Source organism: Giraffa tippelskirchi, chromosome 10 (assembly GCF_054371585.1).
Source record: "Giraffa tippelskirchi isolate mGirTip1 chromosome 10, T2T-mGirTip1v1.2.pri, whole genome shotgun sequence".
NCBI lineage: Eukaryota > Metazoa > Chordata > Mammalia > Artiodactyla > Giraffidae > Giraffa > Giraffa tippelskirchi.
Genome location: NC_137284.1, coordinates 3,511,508 through 3,535,112, shown reverse-complemented (window position 1 = coordinate 3,535,112; position 23,605 = coordinate 3,511,508). Strand labels below are relative to the sequence as shown.

Genomic DNA, 23,605 nt, shown 5'->3' with positions numbered 1-23,605 from the left:
TGAGGCTGGGGGTGCTTGTAAGTGCAGTCTCAGCAGCCTTCACCCACCGTCCCCCCGACCCCAGGGAGGAGCCCTCCATCATCTCCGTCTGGAAGCCTGGGGTGCCTCCCAGGGCTCCTCCTCAGCAGGTCCTGTCTCCTGAGCACCACGAGGAGACTGATACTCAGTGCCCAGCCGGTTTGGGCCGGGTGCTGGGCACGTTTACTGTGCCTCCCTTTTCTGGGGGAGCTTGGTCTCTAACGTCTGGACTGACCTGTGAGGCCTGCACTCGAAGGTTTGTCTTCCCAGCCCAAGGCGCCGTCCAGAGCTGTGTTAGCCAGTCCCTCTGCTTGGCTTTTCCCCTTCCCTCCCCAGAGAGAGGCAGATGCCCCGAGGGAAGGCGCGGCCCTCAGCCTCCGCTCCCTCCCTGGGCTTCCCTTTTGTTTGGAATCTTGGGTTGAGGCTGCCTGAGGACCTGTTTTAAAATGTATTTAGCTTTTCTAGCTTTTGGTACGCTGACCTATGAGCTGCTTGCGTCTGTGACTGGAAGTGGGGAAGTACTAGGTGTCGTTTCTTGTCTGAAAGTGAAAGTGAAGTCGCTCAGTCGTGTCCGACTCTTTGCGACCCCATGGACTGTAGCCCACCAGGCTCCTCCGTCCATGGGATTTTCCAGGCAAGAGTACTGGAGTGGGGTGCCATTGCCTTCTCCAGAGGATCTTCCCGACCCAGGGATTGAACCCAGGTTTTCCACACTGTAGGCAGACGCTTTACCGTCTGAGCCACCGGGGAAGCCCACGTGTAAAAGTCACAGTAATTATATTGATCGTCTTTATTCGATACCGGGGGAAACAAGAGCCAGGGGTCCTTGCTTAGTGCCCACGGCTGTGTCTCTGGTCAGAACCCCCAGCTTGCCCGGGCTGTTGGAGTGCCGCTTGAACTTGGGAAGAAGGTGGAGCACGCGGCCACTCGGCCTCGGGACAGGGGAGCCGGTCTGCCCTCTTCCCCTGCCCAGGGCGGGCCTTGACGGGCTGCTGGTGGTGGAGGAGGAGGCTGAGGAGGGAGGGGTTCCGGGACCTGTATTCTGTGACGTGGTCGCATGCGGGTTTTCTTTTTCAGTTTGAAGAAAATGACTGCTTTTAGTCTTCCCTCCAGTTTCACTTTAAAGTTGAAAATGAAGATTTTATTCTTAAAGTTGAGCGCAGTGATTTTACAGTCTTTTTGAAAGCAACAGTGGAGGTTTTAAAAAGACATCTCAGAGAACTCCAGTAGATAAAGCCAAAAAAAGAGAATATGTTCTGTGTGAGCTGCGGGCAGGACCGCAGACTGTTCTGTGTCTCTCCCAGAGTCTGTGATTGCCGAGATGGGTGGGTATAGGACCCCAGGCACCCTCGGGACTGAGGTCCTCCAGTGACAGCAGAGGTCGGGCTGAGCCAGGGGCAGGGCAGACTGTGCCCGGTGAGTGGAGAGCCACAAGCGTGGGGGGGGGCCAGTACAGGGGGTGGGCGCCTCGGGTGCGCACGGAGGGGCAGCGCCTGGCGGGGTCTGGGGGGCTGGCTGTCGCAGCTCGCGGCAGGGCCACCTCTGAACCTCCGCCGTGCAGCCCCCACAGGGCAGAGTTGTCGGCAGCCCAGGGTCGAAGTGAAGAGGGCGAATTCGCAGCAGGTTGAATGAACCCCTGTCCCCACTGTGGGTTCATTTTTAGTGCCTGGAGCGAGGTGGGTCAGGCCCTTGGTGAGCTCGAGTGAGGGAGTCAGTCAGGGAGGACCGAGCTCAGGGTCACAGTGAGGGCAGCTGGCGTGGTGAGTCCTCCTCACCCAGCTGGGTTCTGGGGACGCCCTTGAGTTCAGGGGTGCCCTTTTAGTAGCCTCACTGGAGGCGTGTTTGGGGGGAGGAGGGGGCAGAAGCCCACTTAGGAGATGTGCTCATTCCTCATGGTGGTGGTTTCTGAAGCAGTTTATACTGTTGGGTTCTACTGCGACCCAGTACCCTTGCAGGGTCCTGTGTGACGGTGGGCCTGGGCTGTGGGCACGGCCCTCCTCCTCCCGCACCCCACACTCACCTGCTGCACCCCTGATGGTGGCCTGAGCCCCGCCCCCTGTTACCACGGAGCCCCTAGTGATGGAGTGGGTTCCGGCTCCCGGGAGGTGGGAGCTCTCACAGGTCCTGGCCTGGCACACATGGCCTACTTCCTTGTGGGTGGAGTGTGGGCCTGTGATTTCCTGTCTCTTGGAGCCGCCTCTGGGGTCCACTGGTGAGGTCTGGAGCCTTTCTTCACACACAGGTTGACTCGAGGGTTCCAGCCTGGCGGTCCCTGTGTCCCCCACCCCCAGTCCCGCCCCAGCCACGCTGGGTTAGAGGTCGTCCTCACACGAGACGTCTTTTCCTTTGTGAGTATGCTAGTTCTCTCAGAGGAGGCCATTCTTCTGACCCTGTCCTCTGCTTGCTAACTCTTAGCTACCGCTGAGAAATCTGGCAACTAACTCTTTCAAAGAACCAGCTCTACCCTGTGTATAAAACTCCTCAAAAACACTCATATTCTGACAGCAGTTGTATTTCCGCTAAGGAAACGGTTCTTAAAGTAGAAATAATGTGTAGCTCGAGTTCCCCAGGGTTAGTGGCTCCTGCTGTTCTCCCAGCCTTACCTCAGCGCTCCCGCTTTTGGCCTCGCTTCGGGACGGAGTGGTTTCTAGTGGGCCCGCTCTTGTGGTCGAAAGTGGGCTTGCTGGGCTGAGGCGGTGATTTCAGACCCCTCTTTGACTCTCCCTGCACTTCCTGCTGCTCCTCGGGGGCCTCCTAGGGCCCTAGTGACCACTTGGTGTTCCTGCCACCTCACTTCTTACATTGGAAGTTGCAGAGTGGAGGATTCTCGACATTCAGTCCTCCGTTTATTCACTGGTTCGCCTCTTAGGGAGCGCCCTTGCTGTTCTCTCTCTCTCGGCCCCTGTGGACGCTGGGATTGGTGTTTATCCGGCGTGTTCGTCAGCTGTCATCATCTTTCCAGAGACGGGCACCTTGACCCCCTTGGATTGGCTCCTGTCCCTGAACGTCTCCTTGTTTTCTGGCACAGAACCTGTCCCAGGCCCACATTGTGATTTTCCTGCCTCAGGTCTCGACCTATCCCTCTGAGAAGCCCCAGTTCCTCTCCGTGGGGAAGGATTTAGGAATCGGTACCTGGGGCCCAGGTGTGCTCATTGTCACAGGGGTCAGCATCTCTCAGGTCCTTGTGGGGAACAGAGCTAGATAGAGATGCTCATTTTCTAAAAACCCTGGATTTCACATTGTTACTTCCTTAACAAATTAAAATGGAGCCTTTCCACTTATTTATTCTTATTTTACACTGAGTTTTGATGTCTAATGATATTAACATTATTTCCTTTGTCCTATGATATACATAAATATTTTCAACATTTTATTACCATACTATTATTATCACCCTACTGTATGAGGCTTTAGAATTTCTTTGCAATTGATTTGGGCCTTAGAATAAACATATCTGAAGAATGTATAGATAGAATAACGGATTTTAAAGCAATGTGAAGTAACATGAACCACACAAATAAAATTTGATACACAATTAAGTTCATTTGTTTCTGTTTATTCTTAATTTTAGGCTTTGAATTTTTCTTTTGGAGTTAATGTTTCTCAAATACATAAAGTGTTTACTTGGTTCAAAATTCAGAGTTGTAGGAAAAGGCATCCTCAGACACCTGGTGTCTCCTGTCCCACCCGCCCTTTGCAGGCCGGGCACCGGCGTCCTTGTCGAGTGAGCTGTCCTGGCTTCTGCCTGTGCTGAGCGGTGAGCAGAGGCGCCCCCCTCACCCTCCGAAAGGAAACAGTGAAGGTTTGTTGCCTGCTGTTGCTAATTAGAGATGGGGACAAAATGTTTCCACTTTGTAGGTTTTCCCTGTGGCCGAAAGTGAGCTCTTGGCTGAGGTTGGCAGCTTGGATCATGGGTCCTTGGCAAGGAAGGTCCACCCAGGGAGTTCTTATTCCTGGCTAGCCAAGTCTCATTCTTATTCTGTGGGGAGGTTTCATTTTGCTCTGAAAATGAACTTGGGAACTTGTAGCCTCCTTTGAATTTCCAAGGTTTTCTGCTTTACACGTGGGCCAATTATCCACCCTGCCTGTGTAATCTGAAGCCCTTGCCAACAGTGGTAAGAACATAGACTTCAGGCGGTGGCATGCTGAAGCTGTCCAGTCATCTTTATAGCAGTTTGAGTTCTGCTCTAGACTGATCGATATTCAGAGCCATTAATCGCTCTTAAAACCAGAAGGTGCTGTTAGAAGCCAGGCCCCCCGCTCTCCTCCCCACCTGTAAAGTGGTTCACGGGAAACATGAATGCCAGGTAAAGTCAGGTCCTCTGTTCCCTAAAGTGGAAACCGATGTGGCTGGGGATGCGTTTCCAATAGTCTGAGTATTCATTTGAATAGTCTGATGTATTTGTTTTCACGCACATCACAACATAAAATAGGATTTCACTGGTGACTGTGAAATCCAGTTGGGGCAGAGGGTTGAAGAAGGTCTGTGTGGAGTTTTATTTTGCTGTTTTGTGGCTCAGCTCCTTTCCTTCCGCCTGTCAGCCAGCTGGCCTTTCACCCCTGCCCGCACTGTCTGCAGGCGTTTCACACAAAAATAGCACGTCTCTGTCCCCCAGCTGACGATGGGGACTTGGAGGAAGAGTTTAAAGCGGGCCTGCGGGTGTGCACCGGGTCTCTCACACTTGGTCCTGGACCTGTCTGTTCAGGTAGATCAACACACGTTCGCACGCACACGCACGCACGCACGCACGTCACCCAGGTCAGAGTCACGGCGGGTGCACTTCCGAGGAGAGCACTGCCTCTGTTGAGGCAGAGTTGGTGGGACTTCCCTGGTCGCCTGTGTCAGTCACCGCACAGAGGTGAGTCTTCAGCATCCTCATCAGTGAGGGACAGTGACTGTTCCTTTTTATTGAGCGGTTCTTAATGTCTGCCATGGGTTAGACATTGTCCCAGGGCTGCGTGGATGCATGTTGAGGGAGATTAGGTGAGCAATAGCCAACAGTTATTGCCTCTGACCCTTTAAGAATTGAAGTACAGTTGATTTACAATGTTCTGTTAATTTTAGATGTACAGCAAAATGATTCAGTTATACAAACATATGTGTATGTTCTTTTTCAGATTCTTTTCCCACACAGGTTATTAAAAATACTGAGTAGAGTTCCCTGTGCTGTGCAGTAGGTCCTTGCTGGTTGTCTGTTTTATGTGTACTGGTGTGTGTATGTTAATCACAGACTCCTAATCTGTCCCTCCCCCATCTTCCCCTTGGTAACCATGAGATTGTTTTCTTTGTCTGTGGGTCTGTTTCTGTTTTGTGTACAAGTTCATTTGTATCTTTTTTTTCTTTTTCTGGCTGTGCTAAGCAGGGCGTGGGGTCTTAGTTTCCCTGATCACAGATGGAACTCGTGCCCTCTGCAGTGGAAGCCTGGAGTCTGACCCAGTGGCCCACCAGGGAATTCCCGTGTCGTTTTTTTTTTTTGTTAATCCCACCTATAAGTGATACACAATAGCCTCTAAAGCCTCTTTATATGAATTAGCTCAGTGAAGACTCGTAATGGTAATACAGAGTATACTTTGAACAGTACTGTTAATAGCAAGCAGGGTGCTATTTTGTACTCCATTTTATAGATGAAGAGATTGAGGTGCTGGGAGCTGGCAGACCACGCTGGTGGTCAGTGCTGGCCCCCAGGCCGTCTGACTCCAGGGCTCCTCCCACAGGAGGAGATGGGGGTAGTCAGGGTGCCCCCAGGGCCTGCGGGGCTGGTCCTGGGAGGGCCAGGGTTTGCTTCTTCCGCCAAGGGTCTCTGCGTCCCTGAGGGCTCAGCCCTGGCCCCTCCACGTCTGCTCTGCCTGTGGGCGGCCTGGCGCCACCCGGAATCGGGGCCCTCCAGTGGTTCCCTTGGAGCCCGCTGCCCCTGCTGTTCTGCCCTGGTGCTCAGTACAGCGCCTGGCAGTGCCTCGTGGTGCAAACGTGGTGATTTCCTGATGCTGGCAGTTGGTTTCTCTAACGCCCAGAATCTTTGAGGTCTGTTCCTCTTAGATGTCTTGTCTGGTTCTGCCTGGCTCTTCTGCGGCTCTTTCCCTTGATGAATTAGACGTTTAGGGCTTAGACGTTTCTGTTTCTCTTTAGAGAGTTTCTCCGCTGTCCCTCATCACTTTCCGCAGACACTCTTTCCTGCAGCGCGTGCTGAGGGCTTTCCCCGGAGCTTGGCGCCTGGTGAGGTTCCTGTTCGCTCCCCTGCCATACCCGGCCGGGCCGGGCTGCTGCAGCAGTAAGTGAGGAGGGAGCTGTGGCTCTGGAGCGGCACAGGCCAGCCCGCAGCGCGCGTGTCAGGGCAGGCCGGCCCTGTCCTCTGTGAAACCTATGATGTGACTGCGGCCGCGGCAGAGCCTTCCCACGACTTCTGGTCTGCTTCCATCCCCAGGTCATCTCCTGGAACCTCTGGTCGCTTCTCTGTAGAGTAAGGGGGAACTCGACCCTGAGCACAAAGCTTTCTGGACAGAAGCCCGTCTCTGGAGGGTCTTCAAGGGGCCTGCCACCCTCGGGAGCCTGGAGGGTGGTGGGAAGCCCTGGGAGGTTTCCGCGTCCCTCTGGCGCCGCCGTGACTGCATGTGTTCGCGGGTTCCTGCGCCACCCTTTTCTGTGACGGAGGGCAGGGTCGATGGCTGGCTGCAGCTGGGCCGAAGGAGCGAGGGCTGATGCTGGGCACAGCACGTCCCTCTCCCGGGGCCAAGTCCGAGTCTTTCAGCCGCCCACCGGGAGCATCCTGGTGCACTTGGATGGGGGTATGGTTCCCGCTGTGAGTGTCAGATGGAGGTTTTGTGAGAAGGGCCAGGAATCAAGTGAAGGGAGAGAGACTGCAAGGATTGTCTTAACCGCATTTGTTTTTGCCTGTGTGGAGGGAGCCGTTGTTGCATCCGTGTGGTTCGGAGGTCGTGCCTCACGAAGAGCTGGGGCAGGGCTGGGCCCTCCCTGCCAGGCTGCGCGGCTGCCCTCAGCGTGCCTGCAGAGCCTCCCCAGAGCGCCGGGCACCCCGGAGCTGGCAGTGCCGCCCGGCCTCCTGCAGGCTGCTGCGGAGGAGTGCCAGGAAGTGTGGCCACGACGGGGGGTCAGCTGTGACCAGCAGGGAAGAGAGGGAAGCGAGCAAAGTGTGCAAGGCGGGGAAAGATGTGCAGTGTGTGCAGCAGCCGTCCCTGCCCCAGCGCGTCCTCGAGGGGCGATGCCGGCGGGGCAGCAGCGTGGTGTGTGAAATGAGCCTGCTCCGTCTGGGAGCTCAACGACAGACTGCCTGTGTGACCCACCCAAGGAGTAAGTCACTGTGTGGACCCTGCAGCCTTCCCAGTGTCTGGGGAAGCGGGGGGGGGCCGGGCCTGGAGGCCACGGGCCCCGTGCTGCCACGCGAGGCTCTGGGGAGGCTGCTTATCCGGAGACTGCAGCCGCCTCTGGACGCTGCCTGCAGTTTCCCGGCCGGAGTCTGGGCTCCAAGCCCGTGATGGGTGAGTCTAAGGCTGTTCTGCGCTGTCCCCAGGTGTGGGAGAGGCCGGGACAGCAGGCGGCTGGTGCTCCCGGCTCCTCCTGCAGGTCACATGCCGTTCCTCAAGGGCAGGCCACCTCCCAGCTGGAGCATGGGGGCTCCGAGGCTGGGTGGCCAAAATAGACGCCAGGCAGCCACTACCTGACCACGAGTCCCGACAGTGGAAGAAAACAGGTGCTTCGGCGGCAGATGGCGAGGCCTCTTCCTGGCGGGAGGCCTCAGGGACAGTGGCCGGGTCCAGCTCTTCTCTGCCCTGACCTCCTGCCAGAGGGAGAAGAGAGCGGTGAACAGAGATGGAAACCCGCGCTGGGGTTTTCTTCCTCCTGTCAGCCCTTCTGCTCTTATCACTCTCTCTCGTTTTTGTTTCCTGTTCCTGATGACCTTGACTCCATTTCCAGGAGACAGTTTCGCAATCTAGATAGAAGTGTTGCCTGTTTGGTGTGTGTAGCAGGGTGCCTGCTGATGACCTGGGCGGTCGAAAGGCCCATGCAGGAAAAAGTGGTGGGTGGTTAGAACAAAGGGTTTAAGTTGGAAAGAATGTACATTCCAAGGTTGTTTTCTTGTGCAAACCATAGAAATTCTTGGTCCCCAAAAAATTTAACAATGAATTAAGAGATTGCCTGAAAGCGCATTCCTGCTGATAGGTTGTGGTGCTTTGTACAAACCCTAGAATGTGTGGTACTTTCCTATTTGTTTCACCAAGGTGTTTTCACTATTAGTGAGTATTAAAAGGGCCAGGCACTGCCGGGAGGTGAGCCGTTTTCTGGTGCACCTGTTCAGGGAGGGGCTGCAGGCTGATCCCTCATCCTGCTGCTCAAACGGTTTCATTTTCCTCAGGAAAGGAGTGAAATTCCCTGCTGTCGACTTGGAATGCGTGTTTCCCTGTGCTTTGAAACCCTACCGGTGTTGCTTCGGTTATCTCATTGGAAGTTGTATGGTAATAAAGACATACTGACACACGTAATCTGCATTTATGGCCCCTTTAAATATCATCAGTAATCTAGAGGGAGCTCCTGTTCCCATCTTTGTGTATTTCCTGCGCCCAGTGGCAGGTGTTAGGTTCCTTTTCTTCACGTTAGGAAAGCCTCTGTGGGAAGAATTGAGGGAAAGGAAGCCGTTGCTTCCCCCGGGCAGTGGGGTAATTACCTTCATTTGGAGAGAAGTGTCCCTCCTGTCTGGCCAACACAGGAGCATCCCACCTCCTGCCCCCTGGCTGTAGTCAGGTGCAGCTGGTTTGCCTCAAGGGAACTGCCATGGCTGTGGCTTCAGCCCCGCGTTCGGGCCGCATCTCCGAGGCCCTGGGCTTGGCCAGTGCCTGGACGTGGCCCGTGTGCAGACTGTGCCAGCCGCCTGGCCTCCCCGCTGCCCGGCCTGCCCGCACCCGGCCTCCCCGCTGCCCGCCTCCGCTGCCCGGCCTCTCCCCTCCAGGACCACTCGCACAGTCTCGGTTTCTCTTTGCTAACACTGCTGCTCTTTGCTTCTGTTTACTGGCTTCTCGGCGTGGACCCTGGGTTCTGGGCCTCACAGGGCACCTCCTGCCCTTCCTTTCCAGCCTGCCCAGCTCCCGGGCGAGCCCGAGCCTCGGCTGTGTGCAGTGCCCCTCCCCGGCCGCAGAAGCCAAGGCTCAGCTCCTTGTTGGCACTCCCGGCCCGCGTCCCGGCTTTCTTCAGCTCCCACACCGCTTCCCTCCATGAACACCTGTCCTTGCTGGCCGAACCAGTCTGTTCAGCCTGCTCCCTGCCCTCACACCGGGGCCTGCCCACTTCCCTTCTCCCGAAATGCCTTTCCCACTCCCTCGTTCAAAACCCCACCTTTGTCTCATGGCCCAGGCCAGCCCTGGGTGGTCTTCTCTCACACCTCTGATTTCTGCTGGGCTTCAGGGGCTGCCCCATCTCAGACGATGGAGTCTGCTGCCTGGAGCTGGCTTTACTTTTTATTCTTTTTATCTTTTCTCCGGTTTTTATTTTTATTATTATTTTTTTAATAAATTTACTTATTTTAGTTGGGGGCTAATTACTTAACAATATTGTAGTGGTTTTTGCCATACATTGACATGAATCAGTCATGGGTTTACATGTGTTCCCCATCCTGAACCTCCCTCCCCATCCCATCCCTCTGGGTCATCCCATTGCCCCAGCCCTGAGCATTTGTCTCGTGCATCGAACATGGAATGGTGTTCTGTTTCACGTATGATAATATACATGTTTCAATGCTATTGTCCCAGAACGTCCCACCTTCACCTTCTCCCTCAGAGTCCATAAGACTGTTCTATGCATCTGTGTCTCTTATTCTGTCTCGCATATAGGGTTATCGTTACCATCTTTCAAATTCCATATATATGCATTAGTATACTGTATTTGTGTTTTTCTTTCTGGCTTACTTCACTCTGTATAATGGGCTCCAGTTTCATCCATCTCAATAGAACCGATTCAAATGTATTTTTTTTAATGGCTGAGTAATATTCCATTGTGTATATGTACCACAGCTTCCTCATCCATTCGTCTGCTGATGGACATCTAGGTTGCTTCCATGTCCTGGCTGTTGTAAACAGTGCTGCGATGAACATTGGAGTACACGTGTCTCTTTCAATTCTGGTTTCCTGGGTGTGTATGCCCAGCAGTGGGATTGCTGGGTCATATGGCAGTTCTATTCCCAGTTTTTTAAGGAATCTCCACACTGTTCTCCATAGTGGCTGTACTAGTTTGCATTCCCACCAACAGTGTAAGAGGGTTCCCTTTTCTCCACACCCTCTCCAGCATTTATTGCTTGTAGACTTTTGGATAGCAGTCATTCTGACTGTTGTGAAATGGTACCTCATTGTGGTTTTGATTTGCATTTCTCTAATAATGAGTGATGTTGAGCATCTTTTCATGTGTTTGTTAGCCATCTCTATGTCTTCTTTGGAGAAATGTCTGTTTAGTTCTTTGGGACCTAATTAAACTTAAAAGCTTTTGCACAACAAAGGAAACTATAAGCAAGGTGAAAAGACAGCCTTCAGAATGGGAGAAAATAATAGCAAATGAAGCAACAGACAATTAATCTCAAAAATATACAAGCAACTCCTGCAGCTGAATTCCAGAAAAATAAATGACCCAATCAAAAAATGGGCCAAAGAACTAAACAGACATTTTCTCCGGTTTTTAAAATGCCTTCAGCTTTAAGAAAAAAGCAGATGCAGCAGTAGGATTGGGTATATATCAAGGCCGTGCATGAGGAAGCAGGAGAAATCACAAGACCATCTCCTGGGGCTGTGTGGCTGCCCTTCCTCTTTCCTTGTGGGGATGCTGGTGACAGTCCTGGTTGACTGTGACAGTCCCTTCCTCTTCACTAGCTGTTGAGCAGTTTCTTTCTTTTCCACCCAGTCTTTCCTTCTCTCCACCCGCTATACCTGTTTCACGTCCTCAGCTTAGTAACATACTGATCTCAGCCAAGGTGTTACACTTCTGACACTGTTTTGTCATCTGTAAAATAGAGATACTCTGTGTTTCCCAGTGTTACAGGCAGCTTTAGTGAGTAGAATGGAGCGTCCGCTGTGATAACGGCACAGAGTTGGCGGCACTCACCACACGTGAGACATCTGTCTGCAGACCCCTTACCGCGCCCCCTCCAGCACACGTGGGGGCATCTCGGTCTGTATGTGGGCTTGGTTCTGCTGCTCTCCGGGTTGTCTTCTCCTGCAGGTAACATAGCCTCTGCATTGAGTTCTCGGTTCCAAGCCATTTATTAACCCAGTGACCTTTGCACTCCACGAACCTGCCTGGGCCTGTGTGTTCGGATTTGTAAAAGGAGGTCACTGTGAGTGCCTTACTGGGCGGCTGAGAACAAAATGTGATAACATATATGAAAATATTTTGAAAACCATAAAGCATTAATCAAAAATAAAGTTATTGCCATTAATATTTAACCTTATGTGTACTTAGTATAGTGCCTCAGCAGCTGCTGCTGTTGTTCAGTAAATTATTTGTCTGAACTAACAGGGAACTCATTCCTCAGGCTGTGTTTCTATCGACTAAGCTTAATAGCTGCTGCTGCTGCTGCTGCGTCACTTCAGTCGTGTCCGTCTCTGTGCGACCCTATGGGCAGCAGCCCGCCAGGCTCCTCTGTCCCTAGGATTCTCCAGGCAAGAAAACTGGAGTGGGTTGCCATTTCCTTCTCCACATATGTGTATACATAAATGCATATTGAAAGGTCTGAAATGATAACAGATCAAAGTACCTGAGGATTTATCTCTGGGGAGACACAGGGAGGGGAATGGACTAGTGATATTTGATACTCAGTGTGTATCTCAAAATTACATGTTTTATGAGAAAATTATATTCATGTATTAGTAATAGCAATACAATTTGAAAAATAACAGCTTTAGGAAAGAAAAACAATGTTACCACTGATAACTATTAAGATTTGTGGTAATAACAAAATGCACAAGACCCAATGTAGATTCAGTATGTATCATGTCGTTGTTAATAGAGCCACAGAGAAAACTGTATACCTATGGTTATGCTGTTATATAATTGTAACTTCAGTTAGGGTTGTGTCCCTGGGCCTTTGATTCATTCTGAGGTATTCTCTTGTTAAATTAAAGGGTAAAACTTGTAACAGAGGACTCTTGTCAGACAGGTTTGCAGGACAGAGATACGCAGACCCACAGAGGATGCTGCTGCTGCTGCTGCTGCTAAGTCGCTTCAGTTGTGTCCGACTCTGTGCGACCCCACAGACGGCAGCCCACCAGGCTCCGCCGTCCCTGGGATGCTCCAGGCAAGAAACTGGAGTGGGTTGCCATTTCCTTCTCCGATGCACGAAAGTGAAAAGTGAAAGTGAAGTCGCTTAGTCGTGCCCGTCTCTTAGCGACCCCGTGGACTGCAGCCCACCAGGCTCCTCCATCCATGGGATTTTCCAGGCAAGAGTACTGGAGTGGGGTGCCATTGCCTTCTCCAACAGAGGATGCAGAAGGTTACAAAGGAGTAATCCTTGCTGTCAGAGGTGGTGTGTTCCTGACTCCATATAGAGCTGCCACCTGTACACCTGCGTGCTGCCCGGCTCTTCGCGGCGGCTGAGTTCTCAACAATGAGGGGAATCCCATCTTCCCCAGGGTAGACTTGGGTCCCTGCACTGAAGTGTTGCAGGAGGCTTGGGAGAGCCTCGAGCAGGGGGTGAGTGGTCCATCCCGGCCCAAGGCCCCGGTTCAGGCTGCAGGAGGGTGTGCGGTTGTGACCTGGGGTGCGGGTGGGAGGAGACCCGCTGACCGAGGCCTGGCAGGTGTGGCTCCCAGGAAAGGGGTGGCCAGGGGCAGCGCCGGGCGTCTGCCAGCCTCTAGGGGAGACTCTTGACGGGCGGACAGGGTCTCAACAGGCCGAGAGGCGGTCCTGTGAGCAGTGAGACACTGTGTGGACAATAAACCCTTTATCTGTATCTTTTCCACCAATCAGCTCCGTGGTTTTCCAGTAGCCAATGTCATTCTTATTAAGAAAACTGCATGGCAGAGAATCAAAAGCCTTTTTCAAGTTCAGTTGTACTTATTACTTTGAGCCTTGGCTATATGGCCTTAAACACTGAAGCATTTGTGTTTCTTTGACTCGTCAGCAGAATTTCAGGAAATGCTATAAATGTAGCCATGCATCCTCTGAAGCTACTCATTCTTAAACTTGTATTTTACTGACTGAGTGTACTAGAGCCCCAGGAGGAACTCCCTAATAAAGCCCTTTCGGGGATGGTTTTATCCCACGTCCTTTGATTCACTCCGAGATCCCTGCCTTCCATCTGGTGTATCAGGGCAGCGGCCCGCACAGCCGTCCTCGGTCCTCTGCGTGCTGAGGCTTGAGCGCTCCGTCGCGGGCCTCGTGTCTGTCACATGCTGGCCAGAGTCACGTTGGCGCCCTGGAGCACACTCAGGTGCAGTGTTCGCTGACCCTGCTGCCTGTCAGGAGCTGCTCTTCAGTACCCGCTGGGAACGTGGTAGAAATGTCTCCTCCTGCCGACGTTGTGGTGTCGCAGGGCCACAGAGCAGGTCCTGTCTCGTAAGCCTTTCTGTGCAGTTGTTTGCCGGTACCTCCGAGGGCCCTGGAAGGCAGGGTCCGGAGGCTCCTACGCGTCTCGGATATCCTCATCTAATCATGTCATCAGCAATCTCACAGAGTGCTCTGCTGTTGTTCACTCGCTCAGTTGTGTCCAACTCTGTGGCCCCGTGGACGGCAGCACGCCAGGCTTCCCTGTCCGTCTCTGTCTCCTGGACTTTGCTGAGACTCCTGTCCCTTGAGTCGGTGAGGCCATCCCATCCTCTCTTGCCCTCTTCTGCTTGCTGCTGCTGCTGCTAAGTCGCTTCAGTCGTGTCCGACTCTGTGCGACCCCATAGACGGCCGCCCACCAGTCTCCGCCGTCCCTAGGATTCTCCAGGCAAGAACACTGGAGTGGGTTGCCATTTCCTTCTCCAGTGCATGAAAGGGAAAAGTGAAAGTGAAGTCGGTCAGTCGTGTCCGACTCTTAGCGACCCCATGGACTGTAGCCTACCAGGCTCCTCCGTCCATGGGATTGTCCAGGCAAGAGTACTGGAGTGGGGTGCCATTGCCTTCTCCGCCTCTTCTGCTTAAACCCATGTAAAAGAATTGATTGTGGCTTTTTTTGGGGGGGGGTGCAAAATTGAGGTGCTATGGTAGCTAATAACAAGCCTGAAAAATTCTAAAATTGTGACTAAATCAGAAAAACCTGGAGCACACCACAAAGCTTTTGTGGAGACTTGCTGAGCTGTGACCTCCTGAGCAGTCCAGGAGTGGTGCCGGGGAAGGCCGCTCGACGGCGCCTTGCCACCGGGCGGGGCTGCTCCTCCCTGGCTTCCTCTCCAAGTTCAGAGTGCGCGGACGCTGTCCCTCCCATCCCTTCTGGACGTTTATCTGCCCATGTTCCATGGTGGCGCCGTTGCCAGGAGGCTGTGGCAGGACCACCAGTGGTTCTGGAGCGTGGCTGTGGGGGCAAGGGAGCAGTGAGCGCCGGGTGTCCCGCAGCTGGAGCCCCATGCAGCGCCCCACGTTGTGGTCTTAACATAAGATGCGTGGGGGTGCCCACGTGGTGATCGGTGTCATGTGTTTCCCAAATGGCTCCCCAAAAGGAGCACTGCTGTAGTCACAGCAAAGGGTAGAAAACATAAAGAATCTCTCAGAGATGTGCTCAGTCCACGCGATGTGACTGCAGGTAGAATATAAGCATGCTAGACACAAAAACTTCACATGCAACTAGAATAAGTTATTTTATCTATTTTCATAATATATAGGACCGAGCCTGAGTCAGAGTTGACTGTTCAATCTGCCTTCCTAAAAGTGTATGTTAAACTGGCTGGCTGGTTGGCAGTTGTCTTAATGGGAAGCTAGGGGAGTTGCTTTGTACTTGAAATTGCCTTATATTTGGAATGTGAGAGTTGGACAGTGAAGAAAGCTGAGTGCTGAAGAATTGATGCTTTTGAACTGTGGTGTTGGAGAAGACTCTTGAGAGTCCCTTGGACTGCAAGAAGATCCAACCGGTCCATCCTATAGGAGATCAGTCCTAGGTGTTCATTGGAAGGACTGATGTTGAAGCTGAAACTCCAATACTTTGGCCACCTCATATGAAGAGTTGACTCATTGGAAAAGACCCTAATGCTGGGAAGGATTGGGGACAGGAGGAGAAGGAGACGACAGAGGATGAGATGGCTGGATGGCATCACCGACTCGATGGACATGGGTTTGGGTGGACTCCGGGGGTTGGTGATGGACAGGGAGGCCTGGCGTGTTGCGATTCATGGGGTTGCAGAGTCGGACACGACTGAGCGACTGAACTGAACTATGTATGTAATATATAATAAGTAATTTGGCTATCCAAGCAAATAATCAAAGGTTTATGGTTATTTTTACTGTTTAATAGCGTAATATTTTAATCTGTCCTTTATTGCCATGGGGGGTTAGAAAAGGCAAAGATTCTAAATGGAGAAATTGTGGTGACATTTGAACAAAATTAATGCCTTTTTTCTTTTGCAAATGAAGTTTCATGTTTAAAAAGTAGTGAGGCCATCCTCATTACCCAGGACTGTAAAGGGGCCATGCCAGCTGAACCCATGCAGAGCAGTCCACCATCAGGGGACATGATGATAGTCGTTTGTGATCATTACTTTTTTTTCGTCAAGACATCAAAACCCTGTAAGTTATAGAATGTACAGAGAGATGACAGAAGCGGCAGAACTAGTATTTATTTAGTATGCTGTAATTTATAACATTAGAAACATTGAGAATTAACTAACGAAACCCTTTGAGCCAGCAGGTCTACTTCCGTGTGTACCTTAGAGCAGTCCAGTAGCTCCTATTTATAATATTTTTTTTCATTCATTATTTTTTTATTGGCACATAATTGCTTTACAATGTTGTGTTAGTTTCTGCTGTACAGCAAAGTGAATCATCTGCATATAAACATATATCCCCACCCCTATTATATTTTAAATTATAATTTGTTTTCTCGTAAAATTATATTCCTTTAAAAATCTACCTAAACACATGAGTTTAAGAAATCAGTACATACCCTAATTGTAACATAAAGTGACTTTTTAGCATTTGTTTACAGTAAAATATTTTGTTGTCTAAGTGTTTGGGCATGACTGCACTGGAAGACTATAAGTCAGATGTGTGTACTCCTGCCAATGAGCGTTTCAGTTTGAGAAAAGATGGTCAAAAGCCATTCTGTAGAACAGTGTAGGAACGTCCAGATATATCAGGATAAGTAAAAACAGACCAACCTCACTTGTGTTTGATCAAAGAAAAATAACAGTAGCCGAAATGAGGATAAAGTGGCATTCATGTTACACAGTCAAGTGAGAAAAGGAGGAAGTATGATAACCTCACAAACAAGCTGAGCCTTGTTTGTAAGGGACTCGTCAGCTCATTCCCTGCCCGGAGAGGGTCAGGGGAGTGCAGGAGCGCCAGAGAACGTGGCACCTCCTGCTCGCTCCCGGTGGCGAGCGTGCGATCGGTGTCCAGCACAGAAGAAGGTTTTGGAGACTTGTGTGTGATGGGTGAGAAAGGAGGAGGACGGATCCAAAAAAGAAATGCTGACACCACAGTATAATAACACCCAGGATGACGGGACTTCAAGAAAACAGATGTTTTCACGCATTGCTGGCCCACGAGGACTCACTCAGCAGCGTCCATTAAAATAACAAATGTCCTTGGACTCAGAACTTCTCAGACCGTCCTACAGACAAACTTGGCAAATATGCAAAGTGATATATGTGCAAGGTCATTTGTTGTCACGTTATTTGTAACAGCAGAAGATCAGAGGCACAAACATAAATGTCCGTCAGCAAGTGCACAAAAAATAAGTTACTGATTTTGAATTCATTGGTGTATACAATCATTGCAGGTATGAAAAAGGAAAAGAACTTTATGCACTGATGGGGAAACGTCTTTAGGTTATGTCCTTAACTACAGAAAAGGAAGGGGAAATGGATGTATTTGTTGGCATACATACATATGCAAGAAACGCGTAGCTTTAATTACCTGCCGTGTGGAAGAGCAAACTGGGCACTGGAAGGGAGACTGTTCTATGTATACCTTTATTACTGCTTCAGAAGTGTGTGTGTGTGTGTGTGTGTGTGTGTGTGTGCGTGCGTGCGCGTGCGCGCGTGCGCTCCACCCTAAGCCCCCTTCCGCTGCTGCTGCCGTTACTGCTGCTGTTAGTGGTGGTTCAAGAAGTTTGTAAAGAAGACGAGAGCCTTGAAGATGAGGAGTGTAGTGGCCGGCCATCAGAAGTTGACAACAACCAATTGAGAGCATCATTGAATCCAGTCCTCTTATAACTACATGAGAAGTTGCCATTGAAGTCAGTGTCGACCATCCTACGGTTGTTTGGCATTTGAAGTAAATTGGAAAGGTGAAAAGGCTTGATAAGTGGGTGCCTCATGAGCTGACCAAAAATTAAAAAAAAAAAAATCATTTTGAAGTGTTGTCTGCTCTTATCCTTCACAACAACAACCATTTCTCGTTCGGATTGTGACGTACGATGAAAAGTGGATTTTATACAATTGGCAATGACCAGCTCAGTGGTTCAACTGATGAGAAGCTCAAAAGCACTTCCCAAAGCCAAACTTGTGCCAAAAAAAGGTCATGGTCACTGTTTGGTGGTCTGCTGCCCGTCCGATCCCCTGTAGCTTTCTGAATCCTGGTGAAGCCATTGTATCTGAGCAGTATGCTCAGCAAGTCAATGAGATGCACCTAAAACTGCAACACCTGCAGCTGGCATTCGTCAGCCGAATGGGCCCAGTTCCTCTCCACCTCAGTGCCCGACTGCACGTCGCACAACCAACGCTTCAGAGGTTGAACAAATTGGCCTGCGAAGTGTTACTTCCTCCACCATATTCTCCTGACCTGTCGCCAACCGACTGCCACTTCTTCAGGCATCTCAACAATGTTTTGCAGGCAAAACGCTTCCACAGCCAGCAGGAGGCAGAAAAGGCTTTCCAAGAGTTCGTTGAATCCCAAAGCATGGATTTTTACCCTACAAGAGTAAACAAATTGATTTCTCATTGGCAAAAATGTGTTGATTGTAATGGTTCCTATTTTGATTAATAAAGGTGTGTTTGAGCCTAGTGTAATGATTTAACGTTCACGATCCAAAACCGCAGTTACTTTTGTACGAACCCAATAGTTAGAAAGCACGATCAACCCAGACGTCCACTAACAGCTGAGTGGGTAAACAGAACATGCTCCATCCACATGATGAGTCACTATCCAACCCTGAAAATGAGTGAGGCGGTGGCCCATGTGGTACCATGTGCGAACCTTGAGAACATGACACTGAGTGAAGAAAGCCAGATCCCCAAGGACAAACGCGCACGTTGGTCTGTGTGAGATGTCCAGAACAGGCGCGTCCCGGAGACAGAAAGCAGACTAGCGGTTGCCAGAGGTTGGAGGGAAAAGGTGGGTCAGGGTTTCTTGGGGGGCAGGGCACGGTGGCCCAGGCTGAGAAGGTGGCAGCACGCGGTCTGGGGGCTTGGGGTGGAGGTCCAGTCAGCAGCCTCAGCAGTCCTGGCAGCTGGCTCACTTGGGGGTGGTGTGGGGAGGCCGTGTGGTTGCTCTGAGGGGCCAGGAGGGAGATGAGGAAGACCCTTAAGACAGCCATGTGGAGATGCGCAGTGGCCCGGTGGACAGTTGCCCAGCCTGGGGGTTGAAGCCTGACAGAGGTCAGATGGGCACCGTGTTTGTAGGTAGAGCAGGGGACCTCGGACGGAGCCCCAGGAGCACAGCGGTTCTTAACAGAGAACAAGGAGCCAGGGCAAGGAGGGAGACGGGGTCAGCTGCTCCCCAGGAAGGCGGGCGGGTGAACGCAGAGCCCGGCCTGAGCGTCCGCCGGAGCCCGGTCAGTGAGGCTGCAGCCGAGGCCCCCGCGCGGTGGCCCCGGGAGGGCAGGGCGCGGGCGGGACTGAGACACGGGGATGGGAGGGGGTCTGGGCCGGTCGTGGCCGCGCGGGCGGTCCCTGCTGCGCTCGTGCCCTGCGGTTTAACGTTGTTTAAAGGAAAGAAAGAAGTGAGGCTTGGCCTTTGGTGTGTGTGTGTGAGCTGGACTGTTCATTTCATCCCTTTGCTTTACTTATTTATTTATTTATTTGTCTGTGGCCGCGCTGTGAACTTGTGGGAGCTTAGTTCCCCCGCTAGGGATCAAACCCGGGCCTTCAGCAGCGACAGCGGGACTGCTAGGGAAGTCCCTGTTCTTTGTTTCTTAATACAATGAGAGTGCATACTTAATTGAAAATAAAAAAGAATAGAAGTTAAAAGACTCATTTCCAGCCTACTTTCCCAACCACAGCGGATAATCTGCATAGCAGTTTGGTGGGTATCCATCTGTGTTTCTTATATATGTATAAGAAATATGTATATATATATAAAAGATTGTGTTTGCTTTTAACCAAATTGAGATCACATTGCAGTATTGCTTTGCACCGTGTTTTTTTAGGTTCAGAGTATACAGTCTCCATTACTTAATTGCCAAACGCTATGTATGAGCATAAATTTCATCAGTTTCTATTCTTAGAAACCCTGAATATTCATTGAAAGGACTGATGCCAAAACTGAAGCTCCGATACTTTGGCTGCCTGATGCGAAGAGCCGACTCATTGGAAAAGACCCTGATGCTGGGAAAGGTTGAAGGCAGGAGAAGGGGCAACAGAGGATGAGATGGTTGGATGGCATCACCGACTCAGTGGACATGAGTTTGAGCAAACTTTGGGAGATAGTGAAGGACTGGGAAGCCTGGCGGGCTGCAGTCCATGTGGTTGCAAAGAGACACGACTGAGCGACTAAACAACAACAATTCTTAGAAATAAGAAAAGATAAATCACATGTATTGGGACCTTTGAACTGCTTCTGCATTTTTCTCTGTTTGCAAATAATCAGTGATTAAAAATCCAGTGCTATCACATTCATGACTTTAAGTAAGTCTAGTGAACTTGTGACTCATATTTTGCACAGGTGTAAAGTTGGTCTTTTTTTTCCCTAAGTGTCCCTCTGCCCTCCTCCCATCATTAGGTCACAATATGAATAGTTACACATAACCTTTCTAAGCAACTTTTAATCAATACATTGGAGTTTCAAATATGTGATTTGCTGGTTCATTTGAATATATAAACCTCTAATTATCTTTTAATTCAAAATTTAATCTACTTTTATAGCTGACTGAGGCAAATAGCTGCTGCTGTTAGATTATCTGAGTAAGCTCTGCAAGTCAGTTTTCAGGTGTTCATTTTGGTTTCTTAAGAATTAGACCCCATTTCCGGGACTTCCCTAGTGGCCTAGTGGATAAGAATCTGCCTGCCAATGCAGGGGACACGGTTTTGATCCCTGGTCCAGGAAGATCCCACATGCCTCGGAGTAACTAAGCCTGTGTGCCACAACTACTGAGCCTGTGCTCTAGAAACTGTGCTTCTCAACAAGAGAAGCCACTCCAATGAGAAGCCCTCACACCGCAAGGAAGAGTAGCCCCCGCTAGCTGCAACTACAGAAAGCCTGCAGAAACAGCAATGAAGACACAGCACAGCCAAAAATAAAGAAATTAATTGATTAAAAAAAAAAAAAGAATTAGACCCCATTTCCATCCTATATTACACTCCATGTTCCTCCACTAAGAGGACAGACACTTTTTGCCTCCAGTGGAGCTTCATTCTTTTCTCAGCAGGTTAGCAAAAATAATAAGTAATTAAAAAATAAAACAACCGTTGATGGAGATTACAGAGCTTAGAAGGTGTAAAACTGTGACACAGGGTGGTCAGGTGAAGCCCATGGGGTGCGGGCAGGAGAAGGGAAGGGTTTGGGGCCCCATCCATGAGGGTGGACTTTGACCAGACCCTGCCGCTCTCCCCCCCCAGCACCCCGAGTCCGCCTGTGGTGTCTGGGAAGAGAGCACGGTCGTCACTTCCAGAGCCAAATGTGGCATCCCGTCTGTAGGACTTACTGTAAAATCAGCTTGATTGTGGACTTTGACCAGTCATATCTGGTTCGAGTAATCTGATCCTGTTGTCCAGACCCAGAAATGATTAGTATTGGCATTTTAACACATTATGTGAAATCAGGTTTTTAAAACTGATGTTAATGGTTGGATATTATTTTCCCTGGTCTCAATCCTAGAAAATGTCAAATGGAAACGCAAATCTGTATTGTACAGACTTACATTTTAAACCGAAAATATTCCAATGATTATTGTATGTGTTCACTTTCAAAGAGTGGACTTCAAACTTTAATTACAGTAAATAGAATGTCAATTTTAACTGGCTTACAGTATTTTTTAAACATTTTTTTAAAGAGAAAAAAATTTGGATGCTGACAGCTAGGTTCCTATCATGGAAATAGTGTAGATCATTTATTGCACATATTTGGAATTTATTCAGGCTCTACTAGTTTTTTCTGCAAAAATAATACAAATGCAGTGCACATATGAATATACTTTTGGAATCTTAAACTTTGGAATTTCCTGTCTAATGTTTATCTAAACTCCTAAGTTTAATTTGCTTTGATACTTTTTTTCATTTGAATTCTTTTGAGCAAAGAGAAGAGTTTTTCTTTAAGGACTAAAAATAATTGTGAAGTTCTATACATTTGTTTTCTACTGTATTCAAAGCAGTATTTCATAGAATGGTTTTAACTATCGGATTCATTGTAAGAAGCACTTATATTTAGCCAAAATGATGGGAATTCAGTAGTCTCTTCATAGGTGAATGAAGACAGTTTGGCGCTATTTAGGAGAAACTTAAGGAAACTTTGCGTATAGAAGATACAGGTTTGCGTCTGGTGATGAAGGGGTTAGGAAAAAGGGAGCTGGTGGGAATGTGGAGAACGTCGTCTACAAGTGGTGGTGGGGCAGACGGCACCACGGTCGCGGCTCCGGGGCCTGCTCGCCGCGCCCCCGGGGCCTGCTCGCCGCGCCCCCCATGATGCCGTGGTCCCTCACCCTTCACGTCTCCCCTGTTGTCTTCCCCCACTGAAGCGCTGCGGTCCGCTAGTGTCATAGCCGTGCCCACACACACACACAGACACACACGCACGCCTCTCTCATCTGGTGGAAACCTGCTCCTGTCAAGCCAGTTCCCCGTCCGCACGGCCTGCAGTGGACTCGAAGGCCCACGGTCACGGTGCGGGCGTCCCGCCCTGCTCCGCGATGGCTGCTTCCTGCCCTCCCCCCGTGCCTCACCCTGCTTCCCACTCAGTGCAGAGGCATCTGTTTTCTCAGTGAAACTGGAAGAGATTCAAGGAGGACTTCCAGAAAGCCCCCACCAGCTTGCTGTTCAGCTGGATCCGGGCCCATGGATCTGACCGCCTGTCCCTTGACCGTCAGTGAGCTGTGCGCCCGGGAAAGGCGCCCTCTGCCCGCTCAGCTCCCATCCCGCCCCGGACCCCTGCCGTCGGCGTGGGAGCCGCAGCCCACCCTCTAACAGGGCTCTCCTGACCCTGCGTCTCCTGCAGCCATCGCCCGATTGTCCTTCAGTGCTTGACTGCGGAGTCCCTCACGAGAGCGAGCGTGTGCTCGCTCCCCCCCATCCTCTGTCCACTAGGCTTTGACCCTGCTGGGGCTGCTGACCTGCTGTGGTTCCGGCCACCGTTGGCCTCCATTTCAGCAGACCCTCTACTGACCAGTCAGCTGACCCCCTCTCCCAGCACCATTGACCCTGGTGACTGCTCCTCCCAGGGCTCCTGACTCCCGAGACGGTCGTCCCCTCCTGGCCTCCCCGGCCGGTGCCTCTCATTTCCCAGCCACCCAGCAGTGGCTTCTCGCTGGGCTCGGACCTCGTCTCTTCTAGCCCACACTCAGCGCCTTGCTCCTCTGTCTCACCTTGGCCGGTGTCCCCTAGGACTCTAGACTGGGAGGCTCTGGACTTGGCACTGCTGCTTGAAGGCCTGAGTACATCTCAGATTAAGCTTGTCTGGACGTTTAGCGCTCCCTCCAAAGCCTGCTCTTCCCCTAGACGTCCCCCCCCTCGGAGAACAGCGCCTGTGTCCTTCCCTCGCTCCTGGGGGGCCGTGGAGAGGAGACCTCGTCCCCGTGGCTCCCCTCCCTGCCCGCTTCCCAGCCGTGACGCCCAGCGGCCCTGTCGCGCGGGTGGAGTCTGTCCGGTGTGAGCTCACGCTGGATCGCCTCTTCCCGGTGGGACTGTGGCTTCGTATTGGCTGGTCTGCGCTGCAGTACTGATGTGAAGGGCTTTCACGTTCTGTAGCTGATGGATGCTCTTAGGAGCCACCTTGTCTCCAAAGAGCTGTGTGTGTGTGCGCGTGCGCACGCGCGTGCATTGTGATAAAATGCATATGACATGAATTTAACATTTTAACCAGTTTATTGAATGACTGGCTGACTTCAGTGGAGTCAGGCTAACGGATGGCCTCGGGGTGCCATCAGCCTTTTTCCCAGACGAACACTCCACAGCCTGGTGGCCTTGTAGACTCACCTTTGTTCTTCGCTCTCCCCAGCGGTTCTAGGTCACTTGTCTGTGTGTCGTTGCAGAATCTCTTTATCCACTTTGTTGTTAGGATTTATGTTTAGGAAAGTTTCTCAGACGTCCCTGG

The 23,605-nt window shown here is 50.9% G+C and overlaps 1 protein-coding gene and 1 long non-coding RNA gene across 5 annotated transcripts in view; one reads left to right on the top strand and one right to left on the bottom strand.

Moving 5' to 3' along the window:
* PPFIA1 (PPFI scaffold protein A1) overlaps positions 1-23,605 on the top strand; it is a 79,489-nt gene that overhangs the window by 9,754 nt on the left and 46,130 nt on the right. The window lies entirely within an intron of this gene.
* Positions 794-2,069, bottom strand: LOC145523477 (uncharacterized). Its single transcript, XR_014066598.1, has 2 exons — positions 2,039-2,069; positions 794-1,239 (listed from the first exon to the last, which is right to left on the bottom strand). It is a non-coding gene; the product is annotated as an uncharacterized LOC145523477 (long non-coding RNA).